The sequence below is a fragment of the Pholcus phalangioides genome, unplaced genomic scaffold (assembly GCF_987345545.1).
Source record: "Pholcus phalangioides strain wild (caught in Gottingen) unplaced genomic scaffold, Ppha-v1.0 ptg000009l_1, whole genome shotgun sequence".
In the NCBI taxonomy this organism is placed as follows: domain Eukaryota; kingdom Metazoa; phylum Arthropoda; class Arachnida; order Araneae; family Pholcidae; genus Pholcus; species Pholcus phalangioides.
Window position 1 is genome coordinate 54317393 of NW_028301602.1, and position 26700 is coordinate 54344092.

At 36.6% G+C, this 26700-nt stretch overlaps 1 long non-coding RNA gene across 2 annotated transcripts; it reads right to left on the reverse strand.

Moving 5' to 3' along the window:
- Positions 1 to 561: 561 nt before the first annotated feature.
- Positions 562 to 26412, reverse strand: LOC149083315 (uncharacterized). 2 transcript variants are annotated; one of them, XR_016193248.1, is made up of 6 exons: positions 26324 to 26412; positions 23237 to 23538; positions 16688 to 16728; positions 4767 to 11766; positions 3598 to 3676; positions 562 to 2027 (listed from the first exon to the last, which is right to left on the reverse strand). It is a non-coding gene; the product is annotated as an uncharacterized LOC149083315 (long non-coding RNA). The 2 variants fall into 2 exon arrangements; XR_016193247.1 differs by having other exon boundaries at positions 562 to 3676.
- Between the last annotated feature and the right edge of the window lie 288 nt (positions 26413 to 26700).

The window sequence follows — 26700 nt, forward strand, 5'->3', positions numbered from 1 at the left end:
AGAGCCGGAACACCTTGATCAGCTCCAGGGAGCCTTTCGGTTGAGGGCCGGACCACCTTGATCAGCTCCGGGGGGGGCATCTCGGTTGAGGGCCGGACCACCTTGATCAGCAATGAAGAACTTTGACTGTGAAGATTATTTAATATTTTCGATTCCGGACTTGCCGGAAAACGGATTCAAACACTGTAAATTATTGCATTTTAACTAATCAGCTTAAGGCCAATGGATACGGTAGCAAGACGGTGAACCGTCCTACTAGAGGGCTTCAGTTGAATAGAACAAACAAAAGATGAACGCGGAATCAGATCTGTTACAACGTACGGCCGGTATTTGAAGGAAAAACTTCCGACCGCACGTGTCTAATCAAGCCAATCGGCTTCAAGGTCACCTCATTTGCATGCGATCGTAGGCGGACATCACGATCGGCCTTGATCGTCGCCATACGATCACTGCTGCCGATGAATAGTAACAATATTAGTGTAAACAACAGATTTACGTAACGGCGACTACAGACTTTTACGCAGGGGGACCATCGGCACGTTCCATAGGTAAGGCTTAGGCCGAGTGGTACGTAGAAATCCTGGGGGTGAACTATCTCTGCAGTCCTTAGTAACTACTAGTCCTAATGAACTACTGGTCGGAGGACTGAAGCTAAGGACCGCTTCAACTACTAGTAGTTAAGAGGTACTATGTACTACCAGTCCTTAAGGTCACGTGACGTGAAACAGTAGTTAGAGGGGGAGAAAATTTTTGGTTTCGAGAGTAACAGATCTCTAACCAATCGGGATGCCGTTTGAAGCCTACAACTACTACTAATTATTTAACAATCGTTTTTCCGCAGTGGGTTGTGGCAGCGATTTCATGTTTACAAACAAACATGTTGTAAACAAACTTTTTTTTCCGTAGGACTCGCCATACATTTTTTTGTCACCCGTGTTTTGCAATTTTTTTTACTCTAATATCGCTGGCTAGTTTAATTATTTTGTAACCGTATGAGGACGTTGCATTTTTCATCTTGGGACTTTTTTTTAGAATAAGATTCAGTATATAATAATAGTCAAAGTATTTTTCTTGTCCGAGCTCATGGACCTCACTTTTGGATGCTTGAAAAAGTGAGTATATGGGACCCCAGCTGCATATAAGTGGGTCGCATACTGATGAAATCAAAATTTGAAAAAAAAAAATTCTTACAACAAAATGTAAGATTTTAAATTAAGGTTACCGGCACTAGTTGAGCCTATGGCCGTAATGTGCCTTTTCGGGGCAGACTTTCCCTTTTTTTTTTGGGGGGGGGGGCCTTCTTGAAAGGGTTATTATGCAAAATAATTATAGATTTTTGGGCCCCCCTATTCACCTCGGTAGCCGTACTTGAGGCCCCAGCTGAATACTGTTTTTAATATTGAGTGCTACTTTTTTTTAAAGACCAATTTGTTAAATGATTTTTTATTATCCATTTTTATTCCTTTTAAATTCATTGAAACAACGAATTGCAAATTCTTTCTGGAGCAACTAAAATAATAAATTATTGATAATTTATAATTAAAAGAATTAGCTGCCTTGCTGCGTATTGTAGCTCTGTATTTTAAACTATGGGTTTCTCCTCAGTATTAAAAAATATTATCAGAACATGATTTTCTATGAATGAGCACTTACCTGTTAATGGAAGTGAATACTTCAATATTTAAAATATATATACTTCTATATTAAAGATCTTTCATCAATTTATCTGTTTCATATTTAGCTTCCAACAAATAACTTCACCTGATAACTTTCATTTGATCATATATTTCATTTCAGTTGATTAGAAGATGAATGATTGATTGAAGTTGATTAATAGAAACATGAATTGAATAACAACTTGCACATATGATTTGTCATACAAAAACATTTTATTTCAAACATATGTTCATAGAAAGTTATCATAATCACAATTTATTTGTTGTACTTTTCTTAGAAATCGCACCTTTCAAGAATATAATTTTTTGAGATTCATTAATTTTCATTTGCATCTTCAAATGTTGATTTACCTGAAATTAGAAAGAGGAAGAAAAAAACACCTTTATTATGCTTATCAATCTTGAAATGTACTGTATATTTGATTTCAAATTATAAGTCTTTAGTTGCATAAGTAGAGATAATTTGTGCACAATAGCACTTTGTCGACTCGCCACCATTTTATCACAGTAGGATCCAAAATGCATCAACTGTGTTTTACAAGGGAGGCCTGGCATTGCACACAAATGCACTTGTTCATGTCTAGATGTATTTACCTAGAGCTTCACAAATCTTAGGAGCCAACATTGCAAAAAGGAAAATCATACTGACACCTAAAATTTTCTATGCAGATCACAAAATATTTGGAATTTATGTCTGCATCTTCCAATATGTGAAGATCATCACCAAGTGCTGAAAAAGTTGAATAAAATTTGTTTTTACTTTGGATTATTTCTCCTAAAAATATGCTTGGCTGCCAAGAAATTTGGCCGGCACCTAAAATGTTTTTAAATTTTTCGAGCCATGTTTCTACCCTAAAATTTTGGTCAGACAGATGAAGTGAAAAAACCCATTGGCACGCAGCTTACTTCATATTTTCACTTTACTTTCAGCTTCGCTCTAAAACACATCCTTAGCAACCTCTTGTGGATCGGGGAACCCTATTTGAATTAACATAGAAATTTTGCAGTGTTGTATGGTCTCACTAGTTAAAAAGTATGATATTATTTGTCGTCAATTATAATAATTGTTTTAATATTTCCATTCACAAAATTTGCTAATCAGTAAATATGATAATAACGTTTTCAAAGAATTAATATTGCTTTTCAGTTAGCAAAGCTTCTAAAGGTTTTTTTTAATGTCCTCCCTCTCATTTATATAGCCAAGACAAGTTTTTCAACAGTATACATGTTTTTACTTGCACTCGTCAAATTTTGAGTGGTACAGGTAGCCATTAAGAAATCTATCTTAATTTGCTCAATTCAATTATGTCAAAAAGAGTTGTTCTTTCAATAGTATCTGAAAAAATTATGATTATAAAGAAAATTACTCATAGCAAGATATTTCTCGAGAAAAACCTATATGGTATGGACTAAAAACAATGCCACCTTCTCCCTCCCCTTGCTTATTTTGTTTTTGCACATATAAAATGTGTTGCTGAAATTACAATAATTTCAGAGGGAAGTATGTTTCTGTTAAGTTTTATATTGAGAAATATTCAAGTGATTTTACAGTTTACAATTTTTATGAATCTGAACTTAAAATTGAATGTGTATAAAATAGGTTATTTTATTCATCATGTAACATAAATGAGACACTGAAATACATTTCTTAATAAACATGTGAATTTATGTAATACAGCCTCTCCGAAACGCTATTATGTCTGCGATCTGATATAACGCCAAAATTCTTTGGGTGGGATGGTGGCATTAAATCGGGGTTCGACTGTATTTGTTCCACTAGGGTTGTTGATACAAATGAAATCAGTGAAAATGATGATTGTTAAAATTTATGTCATTAAATTATTCATGGAAATATTTTATTTTACATGAAAATAATTATGGAAACTGTTGCTCAAAGTCAAATACAAAGAATTAAAATTACCTTTGTTTGCTCTATGGTAGAATTGCTTGGTAACCATGAAAACCTTCACATAACTTTGTAGCTACCTACAGCCAAGTTCCTGGGAAACAAAATCTTTCAAGAGTTAGAAAAGTCTCACAAATGTATATACAATATATATATATATATCAGCTGTTTACTAACAACATCGTTAAAAAATAAATGCTTGTTTAAAGTTTAAATGTTAAAAGTTTCAGTTCCATAACATCTCAAAATGTTATATTTTAAAGTTCTTAAGTATTCGACATGGAAATTTTTTTTCTGTCGTTACTCATACACACAAAATCAAAAACAATTTTTGGCAAAAAATTTAATTTGAACACACACAGCAAGGCCATAACCCAAATACTGAAGTAGTAATATGTTTCAAACACTAATCTGCTTTCTCTCATTATAATGTATATACCTCAATACTAAAAACTTTGCCTGAAATTAAAACTTTGTTTTTTAGTCCCATTGTATGAATTTCATTTTTTATATCAACAAAACAATATAATGATTCCTTATTAAATATTCTTCATCTCAGAGTGAGTTACAGAGTGCAATTTTTCAAGAAGTGGCACATGATTTTTTCTGAAAATTTAACTTTCACTAAGTATTACAATATTGTTCATTTGAACAGTTCAAAATATCAAATCTATATTTTAATCCTTTACACTAAATTCAGTGCATGAGTTTTACAAAATTTAATATTTAACATTACTGCCAATTTTTAGCTTTATTTTAATTTCACCATTACTCATCACAAAAAAATTAATTAAAATTTTTGTCATTTAGGAGCTATAATTTATTATCAATGAATTGTATTTGTAATTATTTATTTACGCATGTGCTCAATTTATTTAGACATAATTTTCCATTTAAAAAAATTAATGTAGCAAAAAACATAGAATGTAAAATTTCAATTTGATATTATCGTAATTGAAGATTCATGTTTCATTCACCATATAAATATTTTCAATACAACCCAAAATATACATGGGCTATTTGATATTTTTCCAGCATTACCAAGTGGGATCCACTGCCCTACTGATTGCGTGGCATTATGTCCATTTATATTTTTAAATAACGCATTTACAGAGCAAAAAAATATTAATAATATTTCTAAACACTCTTCTTATATAGTTCGACAGCAATAAAATAATTCTTACCTCAGTAATGAACATGCTAGCACTTCGTCGTGGCTTCGATCGCCGATGTCAATATACACGTATACTACAGCAGGTTTTTGAGGATATAACGATTAATCACTTCAACTTTGATGACACCGAAGATATAATCCAAGTTTTACCTGTCATTATTATCGTAAAAAAATTTTTAATTCGAAAAAAAAGACAGCATATTTCATCGCTTATCACAGAGAGAGCTCGCTGCCAGAGGCGAAATTTCCTCTTTTCCAAGATGGCAGCCGTGAACTACTTTTCTTGCTGCTTTAGGACTGGCGCTAGGCAGTCCTTAGCAGCGGTCCTAAGTAACTACTAAAAAAAGTAGTAAAGTCCTTAGCTTACAGATAGTACCGAAAAGTCGAACTACTGGCCAGCTTAGGACAAATCGGCGCTTAACTACTTTTTTTCGGCTAAGGACCGCAGAGATAGTTCACCCCCAGGGTGTCTTTGATCGGAGTATTGAACAAAAAAAAAAAAAATTGTCTCAATTTTTTTTCCTTTATAGGGGGGAGTGTTTGTGCAGTACCGCGGGGCAGCTCACAACAGATTAAAATTTGTTTTTTTTGAATATTCCTCAAAATTGAAACGTATATACAGTAAAACCTCATTAGTGCGTCATCCGGTTAACATGTCACTCCGCTTACTGAGTCACTTTTTTGAAGTACTAATTATCCTCAGGCAGGAATTGGCACAGCTATGGCTTACTCCGTTTAACGAGTCACTCGCTTACAAAGTCCTATTTTTGCTCTCCCAAGAATGACTCATTAACGAGGTTTGACTGTATATGACGATTTTTTATGTGTTCTAAATGAATGAAAATAGGAAAAATATTTGTGTTAAAGAGTTAAAATGTCGAAATTATTCGCTGAAATTAGATAGAAAAATAATCGAAACAAAAAAAAGTTATTATTTTTATATATATATATATACATGTTCATTCATGAAAACTTCATCGGCAGAAAAAGTACCAGTCATCATCATCAAGCTGACGCTCCCAAACCAAGTACGTGATCTTGTACAGGGAATGCCTAGAGAAGAGTTCGTGTACAGGGGACCTCGACCAATAGGATATCTCCGATCACGTGGAATCGAGGGAGGATACTCTATGAGTACCGGTTTTTCCTGGCAGTTGTAGCGAAGCACGAACGGGGCAAGAGATTCTGGTGGCTGTGCCGGGCGGGCCTTGAGTAATCCATGGCGGTCCGTCGTAATATTGCCGTGATAATATAAAATCAAAAAAAAAAATTAGAAAAAACGAATTAGACCTTTCCCCAAAACAAGCAAGACGTAAAGATCACATAATGATACCGAACAACCTTGTTCGCCATCGAGAGACGTCCAAGGAGGACAACTGAGCCATCGCGTACGCCATCTACTAATCCATAGCACTACTACCAGGAATGATCGCGCAACCCTCCGTTTCATCCATCGCATACTCCATCGAAAGGCTACCAAGAATGATCGCCCAACCCTCCGTTTCATCCATCGCAGTGTTGTGTGTGTCTCGAAGTAACTTTGGGGTCAACAGTCAAGAAATAAGGGTGACGGTATCTAGATAAGTAGTAATTCTTTGATGTTCCTTTTGGTTGGAAATCTCACCCCTTCCAAGAATTAATAATGAATTGATTAACAATTAATTAACCATCAAGAATTTAATTGTGTTGTTTTTAATTAGGTGCACCTGCCCGTGTAATACTGAGCTCTCATAATTAAAAAAAAAAAGGGATGTTAATAATGTGATACCTATGTGAAGTTTTATATAAAAAAATTAAAGAATGTAATTTTGTTTTTCAACAGCAAGAGGTTAAAGAGAAACCTAATTAAATACCTCATTTCTACCTTTCAATCTGTTTGAGTTTTTGTTGAGATAGACTCACAAGATACGATACTAAGAGTGGCCCAAGTCACATAACTGTGCTAAACCTAATTGCACACTACTATCTACACCACTGGAGACACGTGACCCTGCCTTCCTTATTTCACGCACTGTGGCGTGAGGCGCTGAAGTAGAGGCATTAATAGCCTCTTTTGACTGCAGGAAATGGCCCCCGGGTGGGATGGTTTAGAGAGATATAGATGGCTTTTTTTCTCAGCCCGGATATCAAGGAAACAGTTATTCTCCGGATATTATGCTGAGGTGAACTCAGAAAAAAAAGTCATCATGTCTGCATGCTTGCTCGGTATGCAAGAGGGCCTGGGTTCGAGTCCCGGCTGAGACGTGATGACTTTTCTTTCTGAGTTCACCTCTACATAATATATGGAAAATAACTGTTTCCTTAATAAACTTGTCTATTCGAGTGCTCAATTCTTTACTAATTCAGCCTCTTTTTCTATAACATTAAGAAAAATATACAATGGTAAACATGTTGGGGTAAATTGAGAAGCTATAAATACTTAGAATAAGACAACCATAAGTAGTCTTTATGGGCATTGTATAATATTTTATCATGTGTATATATTGTTTATAATTTGTGTTAATTGCATTTTTAATTGGGTTGCTGTATTTTTGAAATATATGACAACCATATTTTTATGGGCAGCTTTTTCTCAGCCACCTCATTGGGCATTTTGCCTGTTGTGGCGTTGTATTTGTACTTGTATAAATGTATAACACATCAGCGTTAGTGTGTGGTGCTGCTGAAAAACGATCTTACAGGGAAGATGGGTTTCGTAGGATGGATCTTGATGATGTCACGAATCTCAGAGTGAGGCTTTCTCGTTTAGAAGGTGTTGCCTCAGCTCCTAGATTCCAGTGTCTATTCTCCAGTATCCTTGGCACCTCGATGCAAAAGCCAGGTGAGCCACTCGAGATTATTCAATTCACTACGTATTATGTTTCATTAAAAAAACACCTGGTAATAAATTCGAAGCCATCGCCCGAAGATAAAAATTGAGTGTGCCCTGGGCATTTGAAGGTTAAGAACCACTATATACTTTATAATCATGCCCCCCCCCCCCACAAATAGTGGTACTTACATGGGCTCCAGCCACGATCTCTTATAAACTGAAGAGCCAAAAAAACTGGTACACCTGCCTAATATCATGTAGGGCCCCAGCGAGCCCGCAGAAGTGCTGCAACACAACGTGGCATGGACTCGACTAATGTCTGAAGTAGTGCTGGAGGTAATTGACACCATGAATTCTGCAGGGCTGTCCATAAATCCGTAGGAGTGAGAGGGGGTGGAGATCTCTTCTGAACAGCACGTTGCAAGGCATCCCAGATATGTTCAATAATGTTCATGTCTGGGGATTTTGGTGGCCAGCGGAAGTGTCCAAAGTCAGATTCTGGATGTGTGGGGTGTCGCATTGTCCTGCTGAAATTGTCCAAGTCCGTCGGAAAGCACAATGGACATGAATGGGTGCAGGTGATCAGACAGGATGCTTACGTACCTGTCACCTGTCAGAGTCGTATCTAGACGTATCAGGGGTCCCATATCACGCTCAACTGCACATGCCCCATACCATCACAGAGCCTCCACCAGCTTGAACAGTCCCCTGTTGACATGTAGGGTCCATGGATTTATGAGGTTGTCTCCATACCCATACACGTCCATCAGCTCGAAGCAATTGGAACCGAGACTCATCAGACCAGGCAACGTGTTTCCAGTCCTCAACAGTCCAATGTCGGTGTTGTCGGGCCCAGGCGAGGCGTAAAGCTTTGTGTCGTGCAGTCATCAAGGGTACACGAGTGGGCCTTCGGCTCCAAAAGCTCATATCGACGATGTTTCATTGAATGGTTCGCACGCTGACACTTGTTGATGGCCCGGCATTGAAATCTGCAGCAATTTGCGGAAGGGTTGCACGTCTGCCAGGTTAATTATTCTCGTCAGTCGTCGTTGGTCCTGTTCTTGCATGATCTTTTTCCGGCCGCAGTGATGTCGTAGATTTAATTTTTTGCAGATATTCACGGTACACTCGTGATATGGTCGTACGTGAAAATCCAAATTTCATCGCTACCTCGGAGATGCTATGTCCCATCTCTCGTGCGCCGACTATAACACTACGTTCAAACTCACTTAAATCTTGATAACCTGCCATTGTAGCAGCAGTAACCAATCTAACAACTAGGCCAGACACTTGTTGTGTTATATAGGCGTTGCCGACCGCAGCGCCGTACTCTGATTGGTTCCATATCTCTTTATTTGCATATGCATGCCTGTACCAGTTTTTTTGGCTCTTCAGTGTATAAGTTATATAGGAGGTTGTCCTCTAGCCCAGGAACCCTGGGTTTTTATTGAAATAAAAGAAGAGTTGTTTCAATTAGATCAGATTTTTATTGAAACAAATTACTGAGTTTATGAGTTCGCATCATTAAGGTGTGAACTAAAGTGCTTTTTCTAGTCCCGCGCCCGGGCATCAAACCCATGTGTACTCTGGGCTTGGGCAGGGCCTGTTTCACGCATGGACAAATAGATACATGCCCAGGGCCTCAAAATTGATTGCTTTTTTGCAATATAGGCATGGCTCCTGGAGCAGGGTTTCTAGGCTGGGATATTTTGCGGAAAGCCCGGTCAGAAATCATGGACCCTTCGATAGTTAATTTATACCGTGAAAAAGCAAACATTTATGAGAATTTTCCCAGGCCCCAGGACTACGGCCCAGTCAGCCAGTCCTTGTGGGAATAAGATTATAGGCATGGGACCTCCCAACACCTCTGCCACTGAAAAACTATATATAAGGGACACCAAAAAATAATGACCTGGCTTGGGTATCTGTGGTGTCCCACTCAGAGGACCCACGACCTCAAGAGTATCACATGATCACAGCTACTGGAGATGACCATCTGGAAAACAACAGCAGAGAGTCACTACATACGACAGAGTGAGGTTCAAAATTTCTATGTCTGTCTTCCTTTTTTATTAGCCCAGATAATTATTATGTGTCGTCGTAATAAATGTTTATTCTGAAAACAGTGACTCCGAAGTAGTGACCAATGACGTTAAGGAACATTAACTATCAAAGAAAGTACATCTTTGTTGAATATTTCATCTCATGCATTTTCAAAAATTTTCTTCTTTCCGAGCTTCCATTATGTCTGTGGTTATGACTAAATTTTTCCCTGAAGCAGATTCTCGCCCACGCATCGTAGTCTGCTTTTCTTCTCTCTTGGTGTGTGACCTCCTTCTCTTCTTTTTTCTCTCTATCTCATTGGATCTGAGCAATGGCAGATGAAAATGCTCAAGTTGCGAAGATCAGACTTAGATTACCCCCCTTTTGGAAATCCAATGTACAACTATGGATTCAACAGTGCAACAGTGCTTTTCTACTAAGTGGAATCACTTAACTTTAACGCAAAGTATGTAGCCTTGGATGGAGAATGTTTGTCTTTCATCTCGGATCTGATATTAACTCCTCCAGCAATCAACCAATATCAAGCCCTGTCAGATTGCCTCATAAAGGAATTCGCCGTGACCGAACATCAAAAAGTCAAGGAATTTTTGAACGAGCTACAGCTGGGTGATCAAAAGCCAAGTCAACTGCTGCGAAAGATGAAAGAACTCTCCGGCAATAAAGTCACTGACGAGTGCTTGCGCACCTTGTGGATGCAACGCTTACCGCAAAATATTCAAGCAGTGTTATTGGTTTCCAGTGAGCCATTAGATCAACTTGCTGTGCTAGCCGACAAAGTGGATGAAGTCACTTTTCAAAATTACGTGTCGAATCCAGCCATAGTGCTATCGCAAATGCAGTTAACTCAAGATCGAAACAATTTGTCATCAGCCATCGAAACACTTATGCAACAAGTGGCAGAGCTAACGGCTACAGTGAATTGACTCTCAAGAGAGAAATATCGTAGTAACTCCCAACAGCAACAAGCTAGGCATTCAACATCTCATTCAAGTCGAGCACAAGATATCTGCTTCTATCACAATGAATTTGGTCAGCCCTGCAAATACCAGAAAAAAAAACGATGACCTTCCATCATACCCCGGGCAGCAAATCCAGCAGGCTCTTCGTGATTGACAGAGTTACGTGTGACTGTTTCCTTGTTGACTCTGGCAGTGAAGTTTCTGTCATACTGCTTGAGAAAAATTTGTCAGTACTACATCCGAGTTTCCATTTGTTCACCCCAAACAACGGCAAGATTTTTGCTTATGGTTCCATGGTTAAGAAACTGGATTTACTTCTCCGAAAACTTTTTCCCTGAATATTTTCCGTACCTGACATCACTTCACCAATACTTGGAGCTGATTGTCTTAGCAACTTAAGCCTAATCATTGATGTGCGCAACAGATGACTGACCGATTCGCAAACGTTACAGGTACTCAGATCGGTCAAGCCACAACACAATCTTCAATACCACATATTCAAGACTTTTCCCAAGAGAATTGCACAGTAAAAAAATCTGTTTTTTCTAAACTAAACATCTTCAAAGCATACCATAAAAAATTAGCATTGGCGAGGAAGATATGCAACGATTACCTTGCATTTCCGGTTCATTATTAAATTAAATCCAGTGTGATCATTGAATGGATGACAACAATGAAAACAATTAGTCTTTCATTAAATAAACATTTATTCTGTTGGCTTCAAGATGGCTTGAATTAAGCATTGGTCTTTTATACACCCCGATCAGAGAAAACCCCGAAGCGAAGTTCATACGGGTTTGCATCCTGAAGTGTCCGTTGGAATCACAGGCTAGCACTGCATAGGAGACAGCAGGCGACGGACGTCGAGAATGGCCAAGAGGCCCGGTCTGGATACCAATCAATCCCCACAACTGATGAGACAGGTGCCGAAACACACCTTTCTAGAATTAGTACTTTGTTTCAATTGAGAAATCACATGGCGTATGCTTCAGCAGGGTGAGACGCCTTAGAATAAGTAACTGTTTTGAAGACACAGGGATTAGTCGGAAGTGAACATCTCTCTGTGCATCTGTTATTTATACAAGAGTGTTCCCATAATACCTCATGACAGAACCAATCACAAGGTCGAAGCTGCAGTACTGAACTTGTTGTTTTGTTGTATCCAATTTACAAATCTTCATAAGAGAGAAAAAATAATATTGTAGAAAAAATACCTAACAGAATCTGGCAAAAAATACAAGAAATTGGAGATCTGGCCAAGATCCCCAACTCTTAGGCCTACTGCACATTGTATAAGCTCATGATATTATTGACCGTGAGATGGTCCTAGGATCCACCAACGGCATGAAGGTTAAAATTATTACGCGTTTTTTATATTTATGTAACACTTTGCAAAACATTTACATTATATAGCACAAATATTTAATATGTTACAAAACACTAAATATTTCATATTACACAATTCATTCATGTCTCAACACAATAATTCAAAATCAGGATTTGATGATGATTCCCCGCGGAGCCCCCGTTGGCAATCCACGGGACGTCCCATTGCATATTGGCAACTAGCAGGCCCCTCATGTTACAGATATACTAAAATCCGCAATCACTACTCCTTCAGGGATGCAAGCACCCCTCATCTATTTTGGAGCAGAAATTTTGAAATTTTTTTTGGAGCAGAACTAAAAACTAACTGTATCTGTAATATAAGGAGTAATTTTTCTGTGAAATGCCAAAAGTTTTGCCAAAAATGGTTGGAAAAAATAATTCTAAATAAATTTCCTTGATAAATTAAAGTCCATTTAAATTTCTTCTGAAGTATCTTATCTGTCACTACTAAAACATGAATTACTGAAATGATGAATAAAAATTATTAGACTCTTTTTAAATTAAGCACTATGCATACTGAAAACCTAAGCAGCAAGAATTTCTGTTGCTTGAACACCAAAATATTATTCATCCTGATATGGCAAAAAAAAAGTACATGCAGAATATAATAAGGGTTTCCATGAAAAAAAGTTAACTTACCACAGAATTTAAAGAAATGATTAAATTTAAAAGCAAAATGGAAAAAACAAGAAAAATATAATAAATACCTTATTTACTTAAACAATTTCTCAATATAATAGCATGTTAATAAATAAAATATGGTTTTTTTCCCCCTGCTGTTTTCTCAGCCTGAACCCTGTTACAATATTTTTTATATGAATCACGATTCGATTTCAGAAGTTCAGCATCTTAATGACAATTTTTTTCGAATTTTTCATGCCCTTGAACATAAGATTTCATGTCTTATTCCATTAAAGCATAGGATCCATAGATTTCTCTCTGTTCAAACAGACTTTTGTTAACACTGAACTCTCTTTCACTGTCTGCATTACCACGTGCTAAAGATAAAAAAAGCCTTCACCAAAACTGGCAAACATTTTGAACTTTGGGCTGCTTTCAAGGTTACAAAGCTTGAATATATCTGCCCAATATCTCTCTGTTCTCTGAACTGATTTCACTTCTTGTAATTCTTTGCATTGTAGTGCAACCCATTCATCACTCATAATTGATAGTTCTGTTGGTGATACAATGTTAAGCAACATCCTAGCAAGACATGAGGGATTAATGTACCATCCCAGCAATGCACGAGAGGAAGTGCAAAAAACAAAGAGAGGGTGCAAACATTTCGTTCTGTTTGACAACATGCTTTGGAAAGGTAGGACATTTATATATAATAGGTATCTCTCACAGAATTATGTAAAATGAGCATGCTCCTAGTACAAACTCCTTCCTTTGACTATTGCTAAGAGCATGGCCTCCCTCACCAACGCAGGGGCGGACCTTGCAGCCATATTAGGCACTGCTCTAGGAGGGGTGCAAATGAAGTTGAAATGGTGAAAAAAGCTCTGTCGACCAAAAAAAATGTGGTCAGTAGCACCAAAAATAAGTTCTGTATGGGTAGAGATTTTATTCCTCGACCGGTCCTGTTTGCCAAATCCGGATTTTCGCGATGTGAAATTGTCACGATCGGCGACCGTCAAAGATAACCACACGACCAAATAGTGACTAGACGACAAAACTATGGATATTTTAGCTGGAGTTTTTACAGATTTATTTATTTATTTATGCAATAATGTTGGCCGAGGCCTAAACATGAGAATGCGGTTGATGGTGACAGAAAAAAGTTTTATATTTTTTGAAAATATAAATGGCTTGGGTGAATCAATGACAGTGGAGGGGAGAGAGTTCCAGTTAGAAATGGTACGTGGAAAAAAGCTAAATTTAAAGCAGTCGGTGGAAGCGGAGATAGGGTTTATCTTAAGTGGATGATTAAGTCTGCTGGAGAGATATGTTGGCTTGCAAATAATACCGGTGGTATCGAAATTAAAAAGGCCATGGAGAATTTTAAAAAGCATGGTTAATCAAGAAAGAAGACGGTGAGTATTTAGAGGGAGAAGATTAAGTTTGCATTTAACAATCATCAGCAAAAAGTCTCGTGGTACAGTTGAGGGTTTCAGGGAGGTCGTTAATGTATATTAAGAATACAATTGGGGAGATTACTGATCCTTGTGAGGTTCCAGAATTTACGGTGGCCAATGGGGAGTTATGGTCTTTGAAATGGACATATTGTTTGCGATATTTTAAGAAGGCTTCTAACCAATTAAGTAGGTGAACGTTTAAGCAGAGGGTGGAAAGTTTAAAAAGTAATTTATTGTATGGTAGTTAGTTGAAAAAATTGAAGTTTCCCCCTTCCATATCCTTTTCTTTGTCTCGGAAAGAATGCATCCCGTGAACAAAATTTTCATGCTTCTTTCTCCTAAATTCCGGATATTTGACGCACTAAGTGCATTAACCGTACCTCCGCGAACCACAAACACAAGAATTGGCACAAATGCGCAGGGATTCGGCATCTTGGAGCGCCATGTAGCAAGAGAACCGTTTCGGCACAGTTTGGTGCAGCTCTTGCACCACTGCTCCTTGGGGTTTATTCAAGTATATAAGATTAGGCTTCAGTATTATAAATGCCGCTCAAACTTTTATGCAGTTTATGCATGAAATTTCACGAGGTTTACCATTCTGCTATGCATATCTTGATGACATTCTATGCTTTTCTGAAAATGCCGAACACCACAAAATTTATTTAAAACAAATATTCCTTACGTCTTCAACAGTATGGGTTAGTTTTTAATTTGCAAAATGCATATTTGGTGTTCCTGAGCTCGAATTTCTGGGGCATGTGATCAAACCATCTGATCATAAATCCCACGACTCCACCAGGTCTTCCCCCAGGAGGGATCAATTTGTGTTAGTTACTAGTGGTGACATGACATTGGTGATTAATTGTGCATACGACCCCATAAGAGTGATATGTTAAAATGGTGCTGCAAAATCTAATCATGATGTTGCATAATATTTGAAATTCTAATATATTGCACATGAGTGGCACTAACAAAAAGTTATGATTATTTAAGTCATATCAAATGTGCCTGAAGGAGGGTTAAATTTTTTTTTAAATTTTTTTCAAAATATGACTTTAATCTCTATATATTTTATCAAAGAATGCTCAAATTATTGAAAAGGGTGTATTGGGCATTTAAACAATTTTTTGTTTTCCTTAAAAGCACAATTTTTCAAGTCAGTATGTCAGTCAATGAAGCATGCTTATAATAAATAGTTTCTGTTGTTTTTTACTTCGCTTGATAAGCAAGTCTCATTGTATTGAATGCTATAAAAAAATCAAAAAACTAATGATGAAAAGGTGAAGTTATGCTAAAATTTATATAAGTGGAATTTTATCGGATAGCAAATGATCTCTAACAAACCCATTTCCCAGCAAAAACCTAGGAGGTTTTCCTTGATAAGGTATGGTTACACTGAGGAATAAGTCCTGTATGGAAATCCTCAGTCATACAGTATCAAACAAGCCCTTCGGCTCATATACCTGTATATGGCCAATACAGTAAAACAAAGTGATCACAGAAAAAAAATTAGTACCACAGAGAGTCCCATAATTGCATTTACCCCTCAGTAACTATAAAAAAAACCACTGCCGTTTGGAATTAGCAATAAATTATAGGTCCCGGTCGTGCAAAAAATGACTGTGGTGCAACAATGCAGACAATTTGCGAAATGCTTTGGATGTCCCCCTTCTCTGATAAGTATACAGTAGGGGGTTTGACTAATCACAAAAACATATAGGCACCAGGAAAAATTTTTAAGAGCCAAAAAATTTTTGGTCTTGAGAAAAGCTGGTTCAAAAACATATGTTCCTTTCAACTTTTTCGTGCGACACAGCAATCTTCTTCCATGTTGGTGGATACACTGCTATGCATCCAAAAAATTTCTTGTTGTCCTGACTAATTCAGTAACCGCATGTAGAAAATTTTATGTGCCAATCCCAATTTTTCAGTCACCATTGTGACCTGGCTCATCGGATTTGTCAAGCTCTGATACAGGAAAAATAATAACAGATAAATGTACATACATAGATAATTTGAGAAACAGAGAAAAAAGAACCACCTATTCTTGAACATGAAGAGGCCTCAAAATCCCAGATCAAATAAACAGCAGCAGGCATCTACACCTCCCCCCTCCCCCAGGCAAATCTTTGAGAGAAGATAAAAATAGATCACCTCTAAGATTTCATGAGCAATTTGACTATCAAAATGGAAGGGGGGGGGATAACTGTAATTTATCTGACAACACAAAGGAAAAACAATAAATATCGCAAAGTGGAGGATGATCAACAAGCTGGTTGCATGTAAATATTATGCCGTATTAAATCAGTTAAAAAAATGAAGTATTCACATAAATGATTTGTCAACGGCTGTCTCATCAAATTTGCAAAACCCCACATATCCCACACAAATTTTTCTGGATCTTCAGCATGTCCAGGCGAGGGGGGAAGGATCTTATTCAACACATATACTCATCAATTTCATAACACAATTTCATTTTTAATCCCTTTCAGCATCAGAAGTTCCCATTTGGAATGGACATAATTAAATTCAAGTAAGCTCATAAACTAGACAAATATTTCTACAAAGTGAAAAAATAAATATGACAGAGTATGGTAGGAATAGAAATGTGTGAGAGAAACAAACTTACATGATCACAGCAGTTTGTAAAAGTTCCATGCTCTACCAGATCTTAAAAAAAAAAAAATCTTAGATTGAAAATGTCACCTGTAAATTAATTTATAATTTATATAGGATACTAGGATTAAAGATAGTGTACTATATATACTTTTTGCAGTGCCCCCATATAAGATCCTCTTACAAAAATACATATTTTTGAATGAGACTACCTATTTTTATTTTTTTAGGCTAATCTGATTAATCAACATCAATCAATTGTTAATCACAGTTAAAAATTTTAGTTGAGTTAATCAACTCGATTAAACTGATCGAATTTGGTTGAAATTTTTCCTAAAATATTTATGATTTAACTTAGTTAAACCAATTAGGTGTCAAATTATGGTTTTATATTTAACATATTCATTAGTGATCTAGTGATCATATTTAAAAATATTTAAATCAATACTCTTTGATCAAATTTTTTTCTGAGTAGATCCTCAGAATGAGTAGATGTAGGATTCAAAATTGAACTTGAAGAGCAATCGGTCGCATGATTTTTCACTCTGTGAGATTCAGAGATTTAATTTTTTTTCTCCATTATGAAATGATGTGATTAATACTAAGACATTTTTTATATCTGGTGTCCTGTCGAAAAAATGCATGATTTTAATTTCTAAAAACTTTTAATTATTATTTTATTAGTGTTTTTTTCACATACAATCATGTTTTTATTCAAGCAATTACTGGGGTTCACCTTTTTGTGCATCCAGTGATTCTCCAAACTTGAAGGGACATCACTCGTTCTTTGTTGTTCAGTTCCAGTGCTTCAGGTTCTGTGACAAAACTTGTAATTTTGGCTGCAATTCTCGCACACAACGTCAGGATATGTCACAAGAAACATGTTTTTATTGTTGCTGTGTTTGGGTGACATGGAATTAAACCCTAGGCCACTCAACTGGACACCTCCACCATCTCAGAATGCTCAAACAACGCTAGATAATTTCCTATCGATAGATGATGAATCTAATCTGACACTTTGTGAGATCCTTGAAATAGTCAGGAAACTTGGCAAATCTTAACTCTTTAATGCCCAGATAGATAACCTGGGAGGGTCGTGAAAATACCAAGTTTTTTGTGTTCAAAGTGGACTCATCCAAATTTCGGCCACTTTCCCTCTCCCCACCCTTTCTCCATGAGTTTCTATTCATGCCACCCTTTGCATTGACGTTCACCCTTTCATTTCAATGGATTTTCGGGAGATAATTTGTCTACAGAAAACACCCCTTTCCTCACAGTATTATCTCTTTGTAAAATGCATTGAGTACCCTTAGTCCATTCTCAAGGAACATTCTAGTACATCAGCTTTTAAAATCCCATTGATAGGGAGTTGCAGTTGTCTTTTCCGTTCCCGCCTCTGACAAGAGCTTTCATCTTTTTTCCCGTTGGTGACAAAAGCCCACCAAAACATACCCATACCCCCTAGCTGGGCCGACTTCAGGCAGTTATGGGCATTAACCTACTCGGCCGACTTCGGGCGATCTGGGCATTATAGAGTTGAACCTTCCAACAAAAAAGTCAACAACATCAAAGCTCAAATGAATGACTTAAATACTCTTTGCAATACTTCGTCTACAAAAATTAATGACTTGTCATCTATAATTTCCGCTCAATCTGATGAGATTTCGTAGTTGAAATCTCAAATTGATGACCGTGAAAATAGATCCCGCAGCAAAAATTTATTATTCTTCAATGTGCGTTGTGATCAATCATCAGAAACCTGGGAAACATCAAAGGAAAAAATCAAAGAAATCTGTGAAAATCTGGGTTTGCCACGGGTCAACACTGACAGAACACACAGATTGGGAAGATCCACTGAGAAAAACCATCACCGATCATCACCAAAATTCCATCAACAGGTGACAGCAACATGATTTTGAAGAAATGGAAAGACCTGAGGTCATACAATATCTCAGTCTGTCAGGACTATTTATTTGATATGTGGTAAAAAAGACATATATTGAACACTGAGAGAAAAAAGGCTATCTTGAACGGTACGAGCACTAGAAATTCAATGGATAAATTTATAATTAAGGACGAAGTTTAGATTTGCAATTCCGAATGTACTAATACAGTAAAACTTTTAAATTCAAATTTATAAATATGGGGTTGCCCTGTTTACAAAGAGATCATGTTTGCATGATCTCTGAAAATAATATTCTCTCCCCCATCAACGATGGTTTATCCTGTGGCATTGATCTCAGTAACAAAATTTTTACTATCACAAAAAAATGAGTAACTTTGCCTGGTTTTAATTTATACAAAAATTGCCACGTTTTTAAGACAAATAAATTACACCGGTCGAATGGTCGACGCGTTTCGGCTCTTCAATGGAGAGCCGTCATCAGGACCACGTGGTCAGAACTCACACGAATGAAAAGTGATGTTTACGTCTGGTCGTCCGAAGAGTTCGCCTTTGTATTTGCTGCGTCCGAGTGGTCTTTGGATGCGAATTGGGGAGCCATCTGTTGTAAAGTGTTGAAAGTTTTTTCACGACTGAGGTTAATAAAGCCTGTCCAAGCTGACGAAATAGGTGGTGTGTTTCTTCCATCATTAACGAGGAAATTCTGGCATGTTCTGATGAAGTATCCCTCGAGAAAATTCAATTCCGAATTGTGTGTTGCTTTTTTAAAAACAAATGCTTTGTCAAAATCAAAATGAGGTGAATGTTGCCAGCAGTGTTGGGCAATAGCCGAATTATCCGTCCGTCCCTTCTCAACATGCTTTCGGTGTTCGAGAACTCGAATATTTAGATTGCTTCTAGTTTGGCCAATATATCCATTTTCACAATTCTTGCATGGGATGAAGTACATACCAGATTCTTTGGAGGGTGAGATAGGATCTTTCAGATGGGAAAAGGTGAGTATATTTGTTGGCTGGAATATTGTATGGAAGTCAAATTTCTTGAAGATAGAAGAGATCATGAAACTTGAAGAAACGAATGGAAGAACAACGGTATTAGAAAACTGTTTTGAGTCAGCTGGGAGCAGGTTCGTGGTGCATGTCTGGGTCATTTTTTCTGAGGACCTTGTCGATGATAAAAGGTGAAAAACCCCGATTAGAAGCGATGTCACGAAGGATATTGAGTTCATTCTGGAGGGAGGCTGAATCACTGCAAAGTTTTAGTGCTCGATGAACAAAAGAAGAAAATGCCGAAAGTTTATGATTGGGAGGATGAAAGGATTTTGCATGAGGTGGCATGGAGATAGCGAATGGCTTACGGTACACAGATGTATGAAATTCAGTGTCTGTCTTTTTAATGAGCACGTCGAGAAAAGGCAGTATATTATTTTTTTCCATTTCATAGGTGAATTCAATATGTGGGTCAATAGAATTCATAAAATTGAATAACTCAGTGACATTGACATCAGTCTCATCAACTAAAGTGAATGTGTCATCAACATACCTGATCCAAAGTTTGAAGCGGTGGGTTTCCAAAAGTTTTGTTTCGAAAAAATCCATATATATGTCACAGAGTGATAGGCGAGAGTGGGTTGCCCATGGCAAGACCTTCTGTTTGGCGGTAAAACTTTCCAAACACTGAAAAATAATTGTGAAGAAATATTAATCGAAGAAATATGTCAACTCACCCAACTTTGTGTATCGCACAATTATTTTTCAGTGTTTGGAAAGTTTTACCGCCAAACAGAAGGTCTTGCCATGGGCAACCCACTCTCGCCTATCACTCTGTGACATATATATGGATTTTTTCGAAACAAAACTTTTGGAAACCCACCGCTTCAAACTTTGGATCAGGTATGTTGATGACACATTCACTTTAGTTGATGAGACTGATGTCAATGTCACTGAGTTATTCAATTTTATGAATTCTATTGACCCACATATTGAATTCACCTATGAAATGGAAAAAAATAATATACTGCCTTTTCTCGACGTGCTCATTAAAAAGACAGACACTGAATTTCATACATCTGTGTACCGTAAGCCATTCGCTATCTCCATGCCACCTCATGCAAAATCCTTTCATCCTCCCAATCATAAACTTTCGGCATTTTCTTCTTTTGTTCATCGAGCACTAAAACTTTGCAGTGATTCAGCCTCCCTCCAGAATGAACTCAATATCCTTCGTGACATCGCTTCTAATCGGGGTTTTTCACCTTTTATCATCGACAAGGTCCTCAGAAAAAATGACCCAGACATGCACCACGAACCTGCTCCCAGCTGACTCAAAACAGTTTTCTAATACCGTTGTTCTTCCATTCGTTTCTTCAAGTTTCATGATCTCTTCTATCTTCAAGAAATTTGACTTCCATACAATATTCCAGCCAACAAATATACTCACCTTTTCCCATCTGAAAGATCCTATCTCACCCTCCAAAGAATCTGGTATGTACTTCATCCCATGCAAGAATTGTGAAAATGGATATATTGGCCAAACTAGAAGAAATCTAAATATTCGAGTTCTCGAACACCGAAAGCATGTTGAGAAGGGACGGACGGATAATTCGGCTATTGCCCAACACTGCTGGCAACATTCACCTCATTTTGATTTTGACAAAGCATTTGTTTTTAAAAAAGCAACACACAATTCGGAATTGAATTTTCTCGAGGGATACTTCATCAGAACATGCCAGAATTTCCTCGTTAATGATGGAAGAAACACACCACCTATTTCGTCAGCTTGGACAGGCTTTATTAACCTCAGTCGTGAAAAAACTTTCAACACTTTACAACAGATGGCTCCCCAATTCGCATCCAAAGACCACTCGGACGCAGCAAATACAAAGGCGAACTCTTCGGACGACCAGACGTAAACATCACTTTTCATTCGTGTGAGTTCTGACCACGTGGTCCTGATGACGGCTCTCCATTGAAGAGCCGAAACGCGTCGACCATTCGACCGGTGTAATTTATTTGTCTTAAAAACGTGGCAATTTTTGTATAAAATAAAAATTTTTTACTAATATATGGCGCTATATTATTGCCAGCTTAATAATAAGTGTGAATACCCTGATTTTTGTGAGAAGATTTTAGAAATCTTGATTTTTTTTTCGTTGGTCGAAACTTAGCACACTTGGAATTTCATTTGTCCGATCGATTACAAAATTTTAAAATGATTCCTAGTTTGGCTGTTAAAGTGCATCTGGGTAGAACAAGTGGTGGCCTGATTTTTGGATATGACCCTCGTAAAATAATTAATGTGAATATTTTAAAAGTAACCAGTTTTTATCCTTCTTTCTGATGAATATTTGATTTTAAAAATTTACTGATTGCATGTAGTTATTTTCCTTCTATCCCAAGGTACAATGAAGATTTTGAAAATTTTACTGATTTCTTGAGCAGCTTAGGCTTTGAGAATATTATAATTTTGGGTGATATTAACGCTCACACTGGAGGGTCGGCTGATGAACATCTCTCATTTTTTGATGATCTTATTAATTTTAATTCCAAAGATTTCGTTACAAATCACAGAGGTAAACTTTTGAATCAGTTTTGTATGTTATATAACCTATTTATCTTAAACGGTGCTTTCACCCACAATGATCAAGGGAATTATACATTTATAAGCCAAAATGGAGCCAGCGTAGTTTATTATATAATTGTGTCTCGAAATAGGTATATTCATATCGATTTTCAGGTGATCCATAAATTAGGCTCCAATCATTTTCGCATTAAAGTGACCTTACATATGACTGACATAAATTGTTCTGAAAGACATGGGACATGCGTTCAATTTAATAAATCTGTTTGGGAGAATGACAGTGGTAAAAAAATTTTGAACTTCGTCGAAACTCATTTTTCCACTAGCCCTGACATGAATCTGCACACAAGATTTTATTCCATATCTTATGAAAGCTGCAACAAAATATGCTTTAATATTTAAAGCAAACATGCTTAGGGGATCTCAAGCGTCAAAATCTCAGGGTTGATTCGATGATGAGTGTAATATTGGTAGAACAGAATTATGGAAACTTACAAAAATTTTATACAAGTCAGAGATTACATTGACGCATTATAATGCATCAAATACCCGGAATTTTGAAAACAGATGTATAAATATTTTGGTAACAGTATGTGCCTTCCCTACTCCCTGAATGCTTTCGATATATCGGCACCTCTGCCTATAGTAAAAACGTCTGCAAGTACAGCTGCACAAAACACACATATTCATATTTTTAATATTCATGCACCAATTTATCATCCTTTATATCTTCAGTGGTTTGAAAAGGCATACTTTAATGAGGTTTCTTCCCATAGAATTTTTATCTGACAGTGAAACTGGGGTGACTGTCGAGACTTCCCTCCGATGCTTTCTGGTTATATGGGAACAAACATTGCATTTTGTTAAGAGGAAAGAGCTTATCCAAAAAAGGTACAAAAAACTCGCAAATTAAGAACAAATGATATTATGGGGACAAAAAATACATAACATCTAGACCTTAGAAAACCACAACATATAAAAAGGGGAAACAATTCATCCATTAATAATCAAACAAAAATGAATGAAAATAAAGACTTCTAGATAGCATAATGAAACAAAGTACAAACTGTTAATACTTACCTATTGTTTTATCTTGTTGATGATTATCTGATGAGCAGCTTTTCCTTTGCACTGATGCTGTTTCAATATTTAAAAACTCTGAAAAAGTTGAAAGATCATCAAAGAAATCGTCCTCTAAGGTTTGAAAAATATATGGATGAGACATAGTGAAATGTCTCCTATCTTCTGAAAAAACGTTTGAGGTTGTCAGCCGGAATTTTTCGTTTTTGTTCAGATCTAGCTCAACATGTGTAAGCAGCAACAATGTTAATCATGATGCAATGATAGGATGGACACAATGGTGGCTTCTCACCATCTACAAACTAGAAATTTTAATAAAAGTGAAACTAAAGCAAAATTAAGAAAAAAAAGTTATTTCAATTAAAAATGTTAATTTAGAAAATAACTTTTTTTAGTAAAATATATATGTTCAGTTTTCATACATATTTTCTATAACAAAATATAATTAGTAATTTGATAATCTATTAAAATATTACACAAGTAATGATGTGTTCAAATTATAGAAATAATGTAAAAATTGACCTTTGACATATTTTTCCTTTTGTTAAATGATTAATTTACTTGAACGCTAGAAAAAAAACATAAGAGAACATAGGAAATTACAATTTTTATTTTAAAAAAAAATTATGCATGATGCTTGGTATTTTAAACAGAATGATCATTTTTTTTACAATATGACTATCATGCTTTTGCTGTAGGACATATCCAATGGACTGTTCCGGGCCGCAACTAGGGGGGCAGCAGGCAGGTCTCGTGCCCTGTGCGCTAGAGCTGAGGAGGTGCAAATTTCATTGTAACCTCTCTATCATTACAAGGGGGCGTGAAAATGTGCGCTTGGCCCAGGTGACTAAGCATATAGTTGCGACCCTGGGTATCTGTACTGCACACATACTTACTTTTGAAGATGTAATAGCTGAAATAGGTTTTATGATTTTTGATCTCTGGGAAAACATACCAATATAATTGTCACACTAATTTTTGTCAACCCTGAGAGGCATAGACATAAAATTTCCGAAATTTTCTGTAATTCCCACACCTCAATTTAAAGAACATACATGGGTGATTCTCAGGAAATTTGCCTAAATTGTGTCCACAGCAGTTTACATTAATTATATTTAGCACTTGACTTTTTCTTTTGTCACTTCCTATTTATACAATCTAATTCTGTTATAACAAACTCAAAGAGACACCACTTCAGAGAAATCACTTCATTATAAAGAAATTTCATTATAAAGGAATTTCAGGTTGTTTGCATTGTTCCTATGTATACTTATTTGAGGGATTAGAAAAGTGTTCATTAAAACGAGATTTTCGCTATAACGAGATTCAACTGTATTCAAATTTCTAAAACATTGCCACTTCAGACCCATCATTTAGAAGGGGGACAACAGCCCCCCCCCACCCTTTAATATAATATATATATACATTGAGTATATGTTCTTTATTATATTTGCTGGAGATCTACCTTATTATAGCCAAATAAAAATTTTCCCCAGCTTTGTTTCTATTTGTGGCATTTGGAAAACATTGGCTCAAGTCCAACAACACCAGTTGCCACCCATAAAATTTTGTTTCAAGATTAAATAGAATGTAACCATCACTTGAACCTTTTAAATCAATTCACAAATTAGGTTTATTCAGGAAAAAATAGACGAGTGTTTTTATTAAATGTCCTTCTGTCTATATGTATATTTGTGTGTGTGTGAAGCACAGTTAGACCCAGTTATAATGAACACAGTTATTAAGAATTTTCACTTATAACAAAGTTTTTCTACATCCTGTGAATTTTGTATTGCTTATCTATGTTAATACAAGATTTATCGAAAGCCTGGTTATTTGTGGAGATGAAGATTACAAGGAACAAAATTCATCACTGCCCCCACGGGGACTTGAACCTCGGTCTCTCGCTTGCCGGACGAGTGCTCTACCATCTAAGCTATGGAAGCAGATAGAATATTTCAACCTTGGAGCGTATTTATATGTTAAAAATTGATGAATTTTCTTCCTTGTAATCTTCATCTCTACAAATAACCAGTCTTTCGATGAATCTTGTATTGACAAGTGGAGAGGACGTTTCTATATGCATATGGCCATCTGGTTGGCCTTTGTCATTCACGAGCTATTAGTTAATTGTTAACGCAGTCCATGTACGGTGTCTTTCAACATATATATACGCTCCAAGGTTGAAATATTCTATCTCCTTCAAAATGGCTGAGAATATACGCAGCATGGGGCTTACTTTCGGTGCAGCTAACATAATAGAGAATGGACATTATATGGATCATCATATCTTATAAAGACGAAGTATGCCATGGATTTATTTTGTGTATGGCATGTCTACCTTGTATGTTTATTAGCCGTACAGCCTACATGTAAACATAGCCAGCACACTAACTGCACACATAATTTAAACTGCATTTCCGCAGGTTTGTATTGGACTGCGTCAACTGGAAAAAGATCGACAGCATGATACATAAACCACTATGAAGAAAATTCAAAGATTGTTACAGAAAAAGAGATGAAAGAGAAGGAAAAAAAACTTGGTCATAAGCTGGATTCAAACCAATGATCCTTTTCATGCTGATCCCACATGCCACAGCTATTATCGATTGCCTTGCAGTTTTGATAGAACATTATATATATATCAAATTTGGCATTAGCATGCATGTACATCACGTCAGTCTTCTGCCATGCACCTTATAAACCTATGTTATCACCATACAGGTATCAAGAGTATGATTCGAAATATACCACTTGGAGAGGGCTTTCACAACAATGGCCAGTGCTGCAACTTGATAATTTGTTACCCCAGGCAGAGACAAGTATTCGGACGCCCCATTGCAATATTAATTCAGATAGGCCAAATTAATTGGAAAGGTAAATTTAGTGTTCCCTCGATCTGGCAGCAGGGACACCATGCACACCTGCTTTCCAGATTGACACCAGCCTATGAAAAACTGTCACAATCTGTTTTGGGGTCGGCAAGATAGGATTTTAATGTGAAGCCTTTTTACTCTTTTCCCATTCCGAATAAAATAATCAATTGCTCAGTATAAAATAAGTGAAAATATTGCAAAATAAATCAACCTGCATTGAAAGTATTGTGCCTGGTGTGAAAGAGATGGTTGTGGAATTCATTATTTGAGTTTCATTACGCGGGAGATAGTTCTCTCATATAAGTGTTTTGGATCATCAGTAGGGTGACCATACGTCCCGTATTTCCCGGGGCAGTTCTGGTATTTTTTGTTTTTTTGGTCATCCCGACTTTTTGTCAAAAGTGTCCCGGTTTTACCCGTATTTTACACGAAGCCTACATGAATTTTCATTCTTTATTGTAGTCAAAAATTGAAATTATTTTTCAATTCATAAATTAATATTCCCATTTATAATTGTAATTATCATAATATAATCTCTCACATTTGTCTTGGTGAATGTTTTTTTCGTGAAATTAATTTTGATCCTCT